We start from the raw sequence: 15,358 nt of genomic DNA on the forward strand, positions 1-15,358 counted from the left end.
GAGATTTCTTCCACGTCAGAAGTGTGATACTGTACCCTACCCTGGCAAAGGGATGTACTGTGATCTAAGAGGACTCTTCCCTTGCTAACTGCTGCACTGATATTAAAATCATCATATATTTAGAAAAACAGAATCTCTCTTATTCATAGGAGAGCGTCTGTTCATCTAATGTAGCATGATATTTTGGGTAAAGGGATACATTAATACGAAAGGGACTTTGTTAGGAAGTATTGAAGTTGCAACTTAATTCCTGAACCAATCTGTTAAAGGAAATAACTACCTTAACTAAAGTACATTTTCCTTTTATGCCTGCTTAATTTCTACTTTAAACTTTCCACTCATTGTACTCTAAGCTCTACCAGTGAATTTAAATGGGGATTCACTATATGTTTAGTGCATTCAAGAATTCTTTGTTACAGTTCCCACCCTGCTGCATTATGTGAGCTCTGCCACGGAAGTCCAGCAGTCGGTTTGTTTTCTGCTATTAATAAAAGAACCTACTTTTTTCCACTTCTTTGAAGAAGTTGAAAGGGCTACATGTTAGAGGGGGAGGTGGTGGGGAACAGATTGTGGTGTAATCCCCAAACGCAAATGCTGCCTAGATTAGAAACCTCCCTGAAGAAAATTTACAAATGCTAAGACTGTGCTTTTTGTGTGAGGAACACTAGAGCAATAACTTAGCCACATACTGGGTTTTGCCTACTGCTTAGGGAGCCTACTAGGTGAAAGGAATTAAATGAAGGGGGGAAAAATCTTCCAGTTGGGTCTTTGTGCTGATGCCATCCATTCCTTTCAGTATCCAGTGACTTACCAGTAGAACTATTTTGATATGTAGTTCATCACTGCATTATTCTAATATAATTCTGAGGGAATCTATTAAAGTAAAACCCACCAAATGGGATTAACCCATTGTCAGTATTTTTACAGAGTCCAGGAAAAGCTTATTTAAAAGGGTGGGACATTTTACATTGTTTTCCCTTCACACCTCATCATGCACAAGGAAAAACTATTCAGCAAAACTAGGTTAATTTGTTTTGTTACTTAAAAATAAATAAATAAGAAGCAAATGATTACCGCAAAGAATGACAGGCCTGTTACAATCACTAATGGGTAGAATTAAAACCCAAAATCTGCTTTTTTCCCCACAGGATACTTGTATTCTTCTAACCATCATTATTGTAGCTACTTTATCACACAATTACAAACTAATCCTTAATTCCAAAACAAGCAGGAACAAGAATAAAGATGTAATGCTGAAAGCCTATGAGAGAAACTTCAGTGCATAATCAACTATATGATTTTTAAATCCAACTTATATCAGGTTAAAAATTCTTATACACATAACGTAGTTTTGTCACTGTTGATTTAAGGAATCTTATGTTCACTTAATCTTAATTGCCTCCATATTCCATCTGTTACCAGGACACTGTAAGTAAAAAGTAGCTTTACATACAACTTAATATTACTAGATTAATGTATTTCATCTGATAAGGATGAATCTAGTGTTACGGAGGGCTAGAAAGATGCAGCATTCAATGAAAACTGAAGATGCCTCATTTTAACAAATGATGAAAGATATTACCAAGGGGATGTCTCCCACAAATGCCCTGTTTAGACAAAGGGACTTTAAATGAACCTACACAGCAAAATTAATGTAGTCCCAATATTTATCTGGTGCTTGAGTGATACAATTTAGTTGACAATTGTTTATGGGATCTTATCTTTTGAATGTAAATTTGCTTTTTTCTAACAATGTTTGTAATGTCAAGGAGTTTTATATATAACATTGAATTTGGAAATCTGGTCTCTTTTCTGGGTTGCAGATGGAAATAGCTGCATTTCAGTCCTAAATTAAGTACCCAGTCAGGAACGGAGTATAGTCATCATATGGACAAATCAAAATGATGGCTACAGTTACTGCCTACAGATATTTTTGTTGCACTGCATCTTAACGTGGTGAAAAAAGCTGTGAGTTAGCGAACCATAGATGTGCCAATTTTCATTACCCATGTAAATGGATAACATCTTCTGTCAAACTTCATTGATATATTTCATCAGATGAATAGGAATATGCCCTGAAATGTAATAATTGTAGATTCTTGTGATACAGTTTAAGGTAGACTATCCTTTCCTCCAATTCCAAAAGTAATTAACTTTGACTAATTAACAGTTCCCCAGACTCATGTAGCATTCTTCTAGACAATATTAATGGATGCTAAAGTTTATAAGGTTTGGAAAGGAATCCTGACTGGTAGATTTAACACTTATATACAAAGGTGTTAAGGACTTTCAGGTTAATGAATGGTACTGATCAAATCACACTTGGCATGAGCCATAAACACATTTTATTTTGGTATAACGTGAAAAGCGTTGTCTTTGTTGAATTTAAAAATGCTTAAAAATGACATCCTGGAAAATGTGTGTCCCCTCTATGAAGATTAAAAGTTAAAATATATGATTATCATGATAATAACCCAATTGTATGTGGCAGACAAAAGAAAAGCTAATACTTCCCCTTGCTTTTTGACTGATGTTTTTGTTGGGCTCCAGCTAAACAGCACTTTAAGTTGACAATAAATTAGCAAACAATATGAAGGAAAAGGCGAGGAAGGAGGAAAATCATGCAGGGGTTAAGATGTTTATGTAAAACAGTGATTTTCCTTTTTAAAATTAAAACGTACAAATAAGCTGGTGTCAGGGGCTAGGTGATCCTTCATTTCCACCGCATTGAGCAGGCTCACATCAGCAGCAGACAGCCGTTAATATATGCGTCTGGCTCAGTCTGGTCTACCAACTAGGAATTCATCGAATTGTTAATATCACTCCTTTTTTGTATGCATCACACATCATTTTTTTCTCTCTCTCTCTCCGTTGCTAGAGGGTTTTTTTTTAAAGCTGTAGCATGAGCTGATTACCCAAAATCACATATTATATAGCATTTAGAAAATAATATACTCCAACAGAAAAAGTAACAGACACATAAATGAATACACATTATATGTGTGTGTGTGTGTGTGTGTGTATGTTTTTGATATATAAATCATAAGCACAAAAGATCTGTTTGCTGTCAAGCAGCTAATAAAGAGAAGTAATACATGCTGCCAAAGTATAAATAAGACTGCTTTCTATAGGCTGTCTGTGGGCTTGGTCATGCAGTCTGGACATGGGCAAAAAGTCTCACTGACCTCAATGGATGTTTTGCCTGAGTAAAAGACAGGGCTATATATTTTTATGACGGCTTTATCATGTGCCAGTTCTTAGTTTGGCATTGTTTGAATAGGTAAAAAGGCGTAGTGTGCTCCAACTTTTTCTCCCTTTTCCAAGGGCCAGTGGTGAATAGGGTTGGTATAGAATACCCACTATACTATCAGAGTTCAAGCTTTTGCTGCAGAAACAATATTCTGCCCCCTTCACTGGATTCATGTTTTTGGTGTAACACTAAATAAGCCACACAGGGTTATTTTCTGGATTCATTTGATCACCACTGTCACTGTCGGAAAATATTTGGAATCTTTGTGTTATTAGTTCATGACTGAGACAGGTGAAAAATGCAGCATCTAATGTCTTTTTTTTTTTACACTTAAGGCTAATTGTAAAATTAATCACAGACATGGACAAATTAGATATGAACTAATCACATTCAAGAAAATTGTGCTTATACCTAAATGCGCTACAGATCCCTCATGTACAGATATATGTGCATAATTTATCTGAAAAATGAAGCATAGTCAGGATTTGTACTCTGGAAAATGTTATGCATATTTTAAATACCATAGATATTATATATCAGCATGTCTATACCACCTGCAATATATTTAGATCTCACTATATAGTTTATCAGGGCAGAATACCTGTTCACCTGATCAACACCTTTAATATTGTTTTTAAAACAAGTCAGAGACTCTATTATGTATAATCAAGTCAATTGCTGCCAAAGTGCCTCATCAGTGCATCATCCTGGTTTGATATTTTAGTTTTGTGTACTCAGATTTAGATCTACTCCTCTCAGATTACATAAATAGAAACCATCATAAGTCAATACACCTTTCCTTAAAAGAATTACTAGTACATCTAGGATGGATCAAATGTTTCCAAGTAACTCTTGAGTGTTTTGAGCATGCAAGATTGATGGCTTTATGAAGAAAACAATTTCATCATTATTAGAAACTACATATCTTTGGGATAGGTAAGACTTTTTTTTAAAGTAAAGCTTTAACCGTAGTTTTAGTGACTTGATTGAAAACTATACAGAGTGTGGTTTGTTTTGTACGAAAATAGGACAACAAAACCTTGAATTATTCTGTTTAATAATAATTTATTTTAACAACAGCATTACAATAAAACACAATTCCTCCCACATATGTGGAAAAAATAAACTGGAGCCAAAATATCCGTTTCAAAATGACCAAATTGTTTAGATGCTTGCCCTAAGTAAAGCCTTTGTTTCAATCAGTGAAGTGTGACAGTAGTACACTATTAACAGGGTGCTGCACCATCTTGGGTTAGATACAGGAAACTGAAACAAAAATTAATCAGGACCAAATTACTTATAAAACATTAAGAAAAACAGTCAATTTTTCTGTGTTCTGGTTCAGCACTTTAGGAGTGATAGACATTACAACGTAGCTGTGTCCTGGTAAATCTTATGCTGAAGCCATTGAAGTATTCAGCATATGGGGACAACACAAAAGTTAGTCTGTTTTTATAAGTGAAAAGTAAAAAGTGAGGGAAGAGACTGAAGTCTGAGCCTAATTCCTGGTGTCCGGTCTTCTCTGCTGAGATACAGTAAGTAAATGAAAAGTATGTGGTTCTGTGTGCAAAGTGACTTCAACACAGGATTATGAATTTGACACCAGGTTTCTCTTTTCTTTCAGAGTAAAGGGTTAATATACCAAATGAGTACCTTTATTGTATTATTATATAGACTAAGAGATATGGTAACAACTATAAAGGAATCTCTGCACTTCCTTACAGGAAAAGAGAAGCAACAGTTTTCTTGAACGCTCAGATTATTACCCCAAAGACAACAGTATGAATGCATTTGCTAGGCCTCACAGATCAATGTATAATTTGTAAGTTTCAAAAAGTTCATTAAATGTTATAGCAATACATTTGGAAATGTGTTTCATTTTATTTATCCACCAGAAGGATCCGTAATAGCAAATTATGGTTGAAAACAGTGCATTTATCCTTCAGTACTTGATTTATGTAGCTATCTGTCATTCATTTTAAATTTTAATTCTAAATGTTACGTTATCCACTACAATATAGGTTTCCAAACATACAAATTATGTAGAATCTTTATATTGTACAATACATAGAAGCAATTTTTTTGTAGCATAACACTAGTTCTTAACATCTGAAATAAATATTTTCACCCAGATAAGAAAATCTCCTTTGGTTCTGTTAATATTGCAGTAAACAATCAATAAAGTCCAAAGCTGCTGGTTCCCCTCCGCCTAGGTCCCAAGAGCCTGACTTGTGATTGTTGCTAAAAAACCTCACAAGTTAGGGTCTCAGGGACTAGGAAAAGTCCGATATGATCCAGTAGAATTCGTCTTCAAATAATCTGAATCACTTAGTCGTCAAGATTACATTCAGTAAAACTTTTGTTGCTGTTGTATAAAACCCCCACCTTTTCAAGTAGGGGGTGGAAAAGATCAAATAAATAGGCAATATACACACATACATTCAAAACAATAATATCAGCTGATTGATCAAGACACTTGTTAGAATAGATTCTACAACTTTGGAAAAAAGGAGTACAAATAAAATCTTTACTATTCTGACTCATGAGTAGCCATAGTACAATACATCAGAAGGATAAGTCTGTAAATGGGTTAAAGTCTGCTTGCAGCAGATTTGTACAGTAAATGTTTGATTCTATTTCCTCTAATGCCTTAAAGATGGATTAAATGCTTGTTAATGGGTTTCTAATTGAAATATTTCCCCATTATACCTCTACAGTAAGGTGGGCCCTAGGATATAAAGCACTTTAAACCCATCCTCAGTGCAAGGATAACTTTCGGGCATCTATTTACTTTTTGCCTCTTTCCCATATTCAACATTGAATCCCATTACAGGCTGATATTAACAGCTGCTTCTTTTCCAAACTCAAAACTACCTTTCACTCCATAAACGGTAGAAATTATTGACATGCAAAGATTGTCGTTATTTGAGTCGAGTCACTTGAACCATCTACAACTTTTAAACATTGTCGATAGAGTAAGCAAACTGATCGTATTTCCCAAATCATTTTGTTCTGAAGCTGAAAACTTTTAATGGCTTGACTGCAATCCTGAATGAGATTCACATTCCTTCTCCTCCAATCTTTAGCCTTGCTTGCGGGACGGAAAAGAACATTTCTACTTTAGGGATGGATCCACGATGTTTTTTCAGAACCCAGAGCAAAAGAATAAGTGGCCATAAAGGTCCTAGCCACTGAAGTAGAATCTGGTATAGAAAATTCAGTGCTCTTCAGGAAGCGGTTCAGCTTTAAAGGGAAAAAGAGAAGGGGGGGAAGAATTAGAATATATGCTAGTAGAACAGGTGAATCATCCGTTTACAAGTAAGCTGTACAGAAAGCTTTGTTGAAGACAATATTTGCTAATTGCCTTACTACCTTCTTGCCCTCCCTCACTCTTCTCTCCAAATGTTACCTCAGATTTCAATACATCTTGGATTACTTTAAATATTTTGGTCAGTGATATAATGCAACATTATATAGGAGCTTTTCTTTGTCATTTGGTATGCACTATTCAATCAGTTATGCCTTAGACACTAACTAGTTAAATGAAACAATAAAAAAAATCCAAGCATTCCCTAGATTTCATTCCATGCTTTTAAAAAAACAAAACAAAACAAAACTGAGCATGGTTTTCCAAGCAATTTTTGACCACGGCTTTCGAACCAATAATTAGAATGAAAAATCTCTCCCTTCTATAAATATGACATTAACATAATTACACCACCCCCATCACATAGACCCATCCTCCTTAGGGAATACATCTGATGCTCTGAAGATGGAAATCAGTCAGATTTTAGTTGCTCTCAAACGTACCTTTGCTTCTCACTGACTGACTCGCTTTTACCTTCCACGCACACGCACACAGCCACAGACACACACACACACACACACACACACATGCGCGCACACACGGACACACACAAAAAGGCAAGGCAAAGCAGCGGATGCTGACTCAGAGCTGTTGTGTGTGGAGGGGGTGGTATCGGCTGGTATTTTCACTGCACTCATCATTAACATTAACTCACTGTCTAGCATCCACCCTCTCTCAGACCTGCTGGACTGCAGCATTTGCATGACGCTGTCACTCTAGCCCTTGCAGGTCAGATGTTGGAAGGATAAAAAAAAAGCGCCTCAAGGCTCTCATAAGAAATGCCTTCATTTCTTCCAAAGGGTCCCTCTTCTTATTTTTCCACCTTTTTACTTCCTCTGTTGCGGTGTCTCAGTTGTTTGACATCTTTCCGGAAGAAAATGTCTTGAGCTGCAATAAGCCAGTAGTCAGTCGGTCCTCCCCTCACCTCACACTCCTATTCCCTCCCCCTTTTTCTCCTAATCAATAAGACAGATCTCCAAATGCAGTTGTGAAAACAGGCTCTGACACACAGACTTTCATCCTCGATCCTCTGCCTCAGGAATAGCAGGCAACCCAGGCTCACACGTGATGTAGGGAGAAATAATGCCAGCAATTCTTTAACAGTCTTAGAGTTCATTCTACGCCTTCTTCATTTTTTCCTTTGCTTGAATAAATATTGGTGAAAAGGATATAAGCTGCTGGGATCCAGAATTTTCTCCTATTTTTTGTTGAATAATGAAAATGAAAATTTCTAATTTCAATGTGAATCCAAATGATGGCTTTTTTAAAACTAGTTGTACTCTCACTTGGTAGGAATTATATTATTTTAGCCAAATCATTGCCAAGATCTGAATCACCAATACGGTGTTGAAATAATAAATTGCTGGATTTAAATCAGTGCTTCACAAGACATTAGTCATTCTTTTAGACCTCCTTATACAAAATAGCGTGTGTGTGTGTGTGTGTGTGTGTGTGTGTGTGTGTGTGTGTGTGTGTGTGTGTGTGTGTGAGAGAGAGAGAGAGAGAGAGAGAGATACAGGCAGACAGAAGCAATATATACTACTCAATATACAGAACAGTGGGCATGCGAGTACCTCATAATGCTAATATATTGATCTATATATTCTGTGTCATTTATCTAGAGTATTCTCTGTGTGTGTGTGTGTGTGTTTATATATATAGTACAGTGTATAATGTATGTATTATACATATGCACAATACCTGTAAGTTATACACACAGTATAAAACAAAGCTTTGTTAGCTGAAATGCAGGCACATTTGTATTATAGACTATGAAATCCATAAAGCACAGTTACGGTGTGTGTTTTTACCTTGTTCCTTTGTTCTTAAAACAAGTACTTTCATGACATACAGCGCAATAAACTCACTAGCGTTTCCTTTTTACGTGAGCAATTATTTTACCAGACAATACCACTACACAGTGATTTGTAGTATGAAAATTATTCACAAAAGACAGAGGAGCAGCACACAATTCTCAAGCCAATTCTAAAAGCTGTCTGGTGCTGTAGAAATTCTCAGCTTACCCACACGGACAGATCCCAACATGCAGTGCAACACTGCAGTACCAACTAAGGTAGCAGTTTGGCAACATAACTGTGGCAGCAAACGTGAAGGGCATCCATTCGCAGAAAAGTTCCAGAGAAAACACTACAAACCCCCAGACTACAGAAAACAAAACCATTGTGGTACGAAATCTAAACCCAGCTTGTACACCAACTCATGACCAATCATCATTAATAAACCAAAAGTAGACAATTAGGAAACAGTTAAGTCTGTAATCTCAGAGAGAGGCACACACCCACAGACAGAGAAAGCAAGCGAGAGAAGAACGCCAAGCATGAGACAACAAAAGCAAGGATGAAATCAGATTTGGAAAACTGAAAAAAAATACAGGATTATAGCATTCAGTTTGGCATTTACTGAGGTATTAAAAAAAATTAACACATTCACAGTATGGCTTAAAATACTTATTGCCATCAATAGTCTGTGACGGATGCCAGCTTCTTATTGCTATACGTACATTAGATTGGTCATCCCCTTTTAATCTCCATTTGCTCAGACCCATCCATTTTTTTGCTGCTCCAGCATCTGTGCCCTTTATGCTTTTTTCTGTATAGTTACCCACAATACCCTGGATAAATTAATGTCGTGACCTTGCTATGGCTATCACAGGCGGGAAAACGTCTACTATTTTAATAATTGAACGTTCGTGTACAGCAAACTGCCTCCTGATAGCCCAGCTTTGTGGACAGCCTCCAAAAAGAAGCCTTTGCTAGCTCTGCAAACCAAAAACAACAGATGCAGATACTAGCCACATCTTTTGTTTTTCCTCCTCTGTCTGTGCCATCTCACACTCTCTGCCTCCGTCTCCTCAATGGTTAAAAACATTAACCTGCTCAAATTAGAAACTTTAGAGTAAAACCATGAGGACAAGTCAACATTTTAAATGGCTGCACATTTTGTAAATTTATGTCCAGACGGTGAGTAGGGAAAGTATCCAGGTTCAAGTGCTGAGGCTTCACTTGGGAGCACCTTTGGGACCAAGGGGCACACAGACTAAATTAAATCAATAGTCGTCTGAAATGAGATGTCGTAGTCAATCAGCTCAATTACCACTGTCATAGATCTGGGCTTAAGGTCTTTCCTGATTCCACTCTTCTAATCATTAAACCTTATACAGCCTTAAATAGGAATTTATGTTTCCTGTCACCCTGCCTTCCAGATGGACCAAAGTTTAACTTAGCTTTTTCCCCTAGGCTTTAAATGGTATGGAATAAGGAGGTGGGGCAGCAAAAAATATTTTAAGCGTGAATATGGCAAGGTTAGATGCATTCGTTTAAACATACCATTATGTATTTGCCATATATGATTGCTATTATGCCTCTGGGAGTGGCTGGGTGGATCAAAGAACACTGTTTAATTAACATTCAACTCAGCTGTTTCCTTGGAGATTACAAATACAGCAGGACTAGTTGAATTAGATGGGAGCTGTTCACCCCTTGCTACTAATCCAATATTATAGAACTCTTGCCCCCACAACCTAGTTAGGGACCATACATTTCTGGTGAAGCAACCTCTAGGATAAACTATTTTTAGTCCATGAATAGCTGTTAAAAAGTTTTTTATGTCAAGATACCTTTATATGCATATTGGAATTGCACAAAATCTCCCTTGTCTTTTTACATTTTGCATCCACAGTTTTCTCCCACATGCAACAGCAGAAACGCAGAGCTGTCAGTCTCAGCCACTGAAGCAGAGTCTTTTAGCTCTCATTTCATTTTACGATTAACATTTCCTGCTTACAGACAAAAATTCCATCAATGTAATAAGTTTTTCTTTTTGCAAATTCTGAAAAGATCAGAAAGCTTTATATCAAAAACATCTTAGCAAAAGTCGTATATCTTTCTTGTTCAAGTTTTAACACGTTGGGTGGGGGGAACCAAAACAAATCCAGAACTCCAGATTACTTAAAACTGCTATATTCCCACCAGCACACTCAAAATAATAAAATAATCCCCATTACATTCACAGTAACATCAATCTCTGTATGCATTGCCTTTGTTTCCACCCAGAACCACACCTTTTAATTGCAGGTCTGTTTTCAGTTGGAGAAGCAGGATGTGCAGCATAAGTCCATACAGTTCTACGAGTGTCATCTGACAGAATATGCTCTATACCTCAAGGTGCTGACATAGTTAAATAGAACACATTTTGGTGCTCGCTATATTTTGGGGCTGGATAGGAGGGTAGGGGTGAGGCATGAGAATGGGATAGCAGCACTCAATGGCTGTCTCGATACAAAAGGTTTAGGCAAGGAAGTCGAGGGAATCTGTTACAGGGGAGTACACCTGAAGGAGCATGGGTATGGCACTCTTGAGATACGTCTTGTAAATCAGATCACATTTTTTGGAGCATGCTCAAGGAAACTTTCTGCAATATCATTATACAAGACATATTGTTACTGGGGATCAATTGTCTGATTTAGTGATTCAACTGGTTTCATACGTAGAAACGGAAAAAATTGCCTATTTCTTTTTAGTAAGATTCATCCTAGAAAATGATTCAGTGCTTAGCACAGTTGCCTTTTGACAGGGATCCAAGGGACTTAGTCCTCAGCCAGGAATTACTTTGTTTCTACCTTGATTTAGACATGAAGACAACATGGCCGCTAACGTCTTGGGGGAAAAAAGACCTCAGGTTCATATCCTTACAGGGATGGGCTCTATTGACAGTGGCACAAGACACAGGAAGAAGCTGGCTTCTGTCCTTTAGGGATAAAAAGGAATGTGATGCATTCAGCACCAAAATCAGCCGGAGGAAGGGCACACAGACACACTGCTCAGCTTTACTTTGCAGTACAACATAGACAGCATTTTAGACTGCAAGCATCATCCACAAGGGGACAGCATTCACATCCACAGTGGAAAGATGCAGTCTGTATATAAAGAGCAAAACGAGATCAGCAGCCATTGTTGCAGTCACCAAAAAAAAAAAAAGAGGTGCCTCCGCAACTATTGTTTATGGGGTGGGGGCAGGGAAAGATGAGCAGAGAGGCTGGACATGGATGTTAGATGTCAAAGTACCTTCGTGTATGAGATAACTTTTTGGGAGTGGTGGTGGGGATTAGACAATGAGACTAAATGTGATTTTTAATATTAATGAGATTTTTCTGAGTGTGTAATATGTATATGTACACACAACAATGCAAAGGAAAGAGGTGGGGGACGACCACAAAGAAAGAGATACTATTGCATGGGAATTAGACTATATCTTCCTAAAAAGGAAGGGGAAATGTAAGTGATATCAAATGTGTGACTGTGGTGTCTAGGTTTCAATTGTTATAATCTGTGTGCGCTCCAAGTGGGATATAAAAACACACAGTTGTTTTGTAGAGGTGGAAATAAGTGGAGGCTTACAGTTTAGCCTCTTAGTGTATCTCTTTTACATATTGTTCGAGTGAGTGTTTAAGAGTGAGACTGAGAGTGACCGGTATGCCATACCTTTGTATGGCTGTTCAGGAAAACTCTTCCTGTTGAACAGCAAGGAGATAAAGAGTTCAGAAAAATTCCAGATGAACTGGAAATAGGAAACCTATCCTGTTGCTTCCTTGATTCAAACCCCCCACACCCACCCTTAATGTTGTTTTACTGACAATGTTTCCCCTCACTGTGATCAGAATTTTCACTTAAGCATAATGTATTTCATTTTAATTGCATAAAATGGAGCTGTACAACCAGAAGCTGAATTTGTTAAAAAAAATCACAAAAATAGTAACTTACACAGAAATAGCGACCTTCCAACTCTTTCTGTGCAAGTTTGCAAGAATTCTTCATACTTGGGAACTACAAGTTTACCCTTCTTTTGCAGCCTTTTCAGTTTACCTGTCCTTAATTAAAATTAATATACATGACAGCACAAATTATTGCAGTCTGAATTACTTTGAAAGTATATTCATCTGTATTAAATGGCATTTGATTTTATTGATATTTTCAATTTAAAAAAATCTTTTCATTTCTAATTATTTGTGAAACAAAATAACCAGTGAGACACCTATTCATTTCCAAGATGCCCAAAAGCATGAAACACCGAATGAATTAGTTTGTTTTGTCTATTGAAGAGCACATTATAGTCTGATTTTATTAATTATTTCATATTAATACTGCTTTAGTCTAATCTGAAGAAACAGCCTGGGAGTAAAACAAAACACAGACTGTCAAATAAAACACATGATCACTGGGGAAAAAGTTTGAGTTTAAATGTTTTGATAGGCTTTATTCGGGGATACAGTCTGCTAATCCCATAAGATTCAGAGACCCATATAGTCTTAAAATATTAGCTAAATATATTTTCTGAAATTTATCTTTTCTTTATTTCCTGGATAGCTATATTTTGTATCTATTGACAGACGTTCAGGAAAGGGTTTAAAGACGTTGTTTCTTGCCAGAGGTCCCACTTTCCCATGCCGGAATTTCACCCTGTAGTTGCAACATTCAGCGGGCCTGATCCTGCAAAATACTTGAGCAACTTTACTTAGGCTGCACTCCCAGTGAAATTAACTGGACTATCTGCAGGGCCGTTTGCTCAGGATCAGGGCTAGAATTTATACAAGAAAACCTGATGCACAGCTGTGTGTATCTTTCATGAACGATGCTGTTTAAAGGTTATGCCTGTGTGACATACATTCACAATAAGTGACACTATTTCCAGAACTTTGTTACAGGAGTTTTCAAAACTGGGCTGAAGAAATGTAAATCTTTTAAAAAATAAAATATGAAACTGTAGGTGTTAATGCATGCAAAAATATTTAAAACTTTCTAGACAGTGAAGGTTAAAGAATATCTTGAATTCTCATAGTTCTGTCTCTTCCCTTTCAATCAATTGCATTGATTTTTTTAAGGGTCAGAGGCTATACCTTCATTGATCAAAGAAACAGCCTGATGCAGCGAAAGAGTCTGCCAATTCCAGACAGATCAATCACACCTTTGTCTGCTTCTGATACATTATGGTTATTTATTCTGCAACACCACGACTTTCTGTTGCATGGTTCTTAATGTAAAATGCTGCTGGGGGACAAAAAATGGGAAGGGGGAAATATTCTATTATAAACATTTTAAGTGTGCCTCTGGTATTCTGCGGGTGGTTTATGGTGGAACTTGGCCAGCTTATTTGATTTCATTTTTGACTTGGAACAGAACTCTTGTTCTGGTATTTAGTTCTCCTTGTTGTCAGCATTGCGTAGGATTTCATAAAGAATACTGACAGCTCTTTGAAAAAGATTTGTGCAAAACCTATTTAAGAAAGTAATTAAATCTTGATAGAATAACAATTATGACATAATACAACCATCATATTCCATATTTATCTATGCATTTGTTTAGAAATGTGCCTTAATTGCTACAATGTAACTGATATCAATCCATGGCCACTGACAGCTTTATAATTGTAAAATGAAACTAAATTGTCTGCTTAAATTATTGCTAGAAAATCATGCTGAACAAACAGATACAAAGCACTGAAAATGTCTCTGAGTTTGTAAACTACTATACCACAAGCCGGCTAAAGCTTTAAAATCGTAAAGTTACTTTCCTGTTTTTTCACCTCTGAAAGTTGCATATTATTGATCTTTTCTTACATTTATCTGGTCTTGAGATGCAGGCTTTGAATTTATTATTATTAATGGCCAGATTCTGATACTCTTACGCACACTAAGTAGCACTTTAATTCCACAAGTAGTTCCATTTACTTGAGTGGAATCACTTGTGGGATATGGTACTAGTTAGTCTGAGTAAGGGCATCAGACTCTGACTCCAAGGGTAAAAGCCTGTCATCATTCAAGTCAATGATAAAACTCCCATTGACTTCAATGGAGTGAGGACTGCACTTCAAGAGTGTCAGGTCCAATTATGCGAAGGGCTAAGCACTCTCAACTCACATTATCTTTGATGACAGTTGGGGGCTCCCAGGACGTCATGAGATTGGCCCAAATATAGCACCATAAAATGTGCATAGTTCTTAGCAAAGCATACCCCTTCTTCCTCCCTTCCCAATCCTACAAAGACTTGTGGTTAACTTTAAGCATGAGTACTCTCACTGAAGTCAATGGAAATCCTCACTGTACATAAAATCAAGCACGTATGTCTCTGTAGAATCAGGGCTATAGTGCAATAAAACCTAATCCCTGCATTGAGTAACATATTCATCTAAATTGTTAGAACATTAAAAGAAAATACTTAGTAGTCCAAACTGTTGGCATTTAATTTCTGATTTCATTGTATCTAGTCTTCTAAGTTGTTGTGTGCCAGATTTACAATTGCATCAGCATTATTATGCAAAGTGAAAGGTAAGTGATCTACAAAACTGGAATAATAAACCTTTTAATAATTTATGAAGTTGACAGTGGCCTGCATGTATTTGTATGCATGCTAAGAGACACATTTTAAAGCGTTTAACTATTAAACTAAAGAACACTGTCTTCTAATGATAAATTACGATGCCTAAAAGACAGAAATGTGACTGCCACCATCAGAGGCCACAGACCTTTAAAACAGTTGCTGGTTGACAGCATTATACAAAAACATACAGTTTCTTCTGTGATGATATAAAGCTGAATGTGCAACATTTCTGAGGAGTTTCGAATAAGTCTGTTTGTCCAGCTTACTTTGCAAAGGCTGTGTAGAAAACAGCACCATAAACACTTTCAGTCCCCACACAAGGGCTAAACAAAGAGTCCTCTTTCTAAC

General features: G+C 36.9%; 1 long non-coding RNA gene across 2 annotated transcripts in view; it reads right to left on the bottom strand.

Moving 5' to 3' along the window:
* Window positions 1-4,308: 4,308 nt before the first annotated feature.
* LOC120381401 overlaps window positions 4,309-15,358 on the bottom strand; it is a 143,382-nt gene continuing 132,332 nt past the window's right edge. For both annotated transcript variants that reach the window (XR_005588047.1, XR_005588048.1), the window contains exon 6: window positions 4,309-6,493. This is a non-coding gene — a long non-coding RNA (uncharacterized LOC120381401). The remainder of the gene's footprint in view (window positions 6,494-15,358) is intronic.

Source organism: Mauremys reevesii, linkage group 1 (genome assembly GCF_016161935.1).
Source record: "Mauremys reevesii isolate NIE-2019 linkage group 1, ASM1616193v1, whole genome shotgun sequence".
Lineage (NCBI taxonomy): Eukaryota > Metazoa > Chordata > Testudines > Geoemydidae > Mauremys > Mauremys reevesii.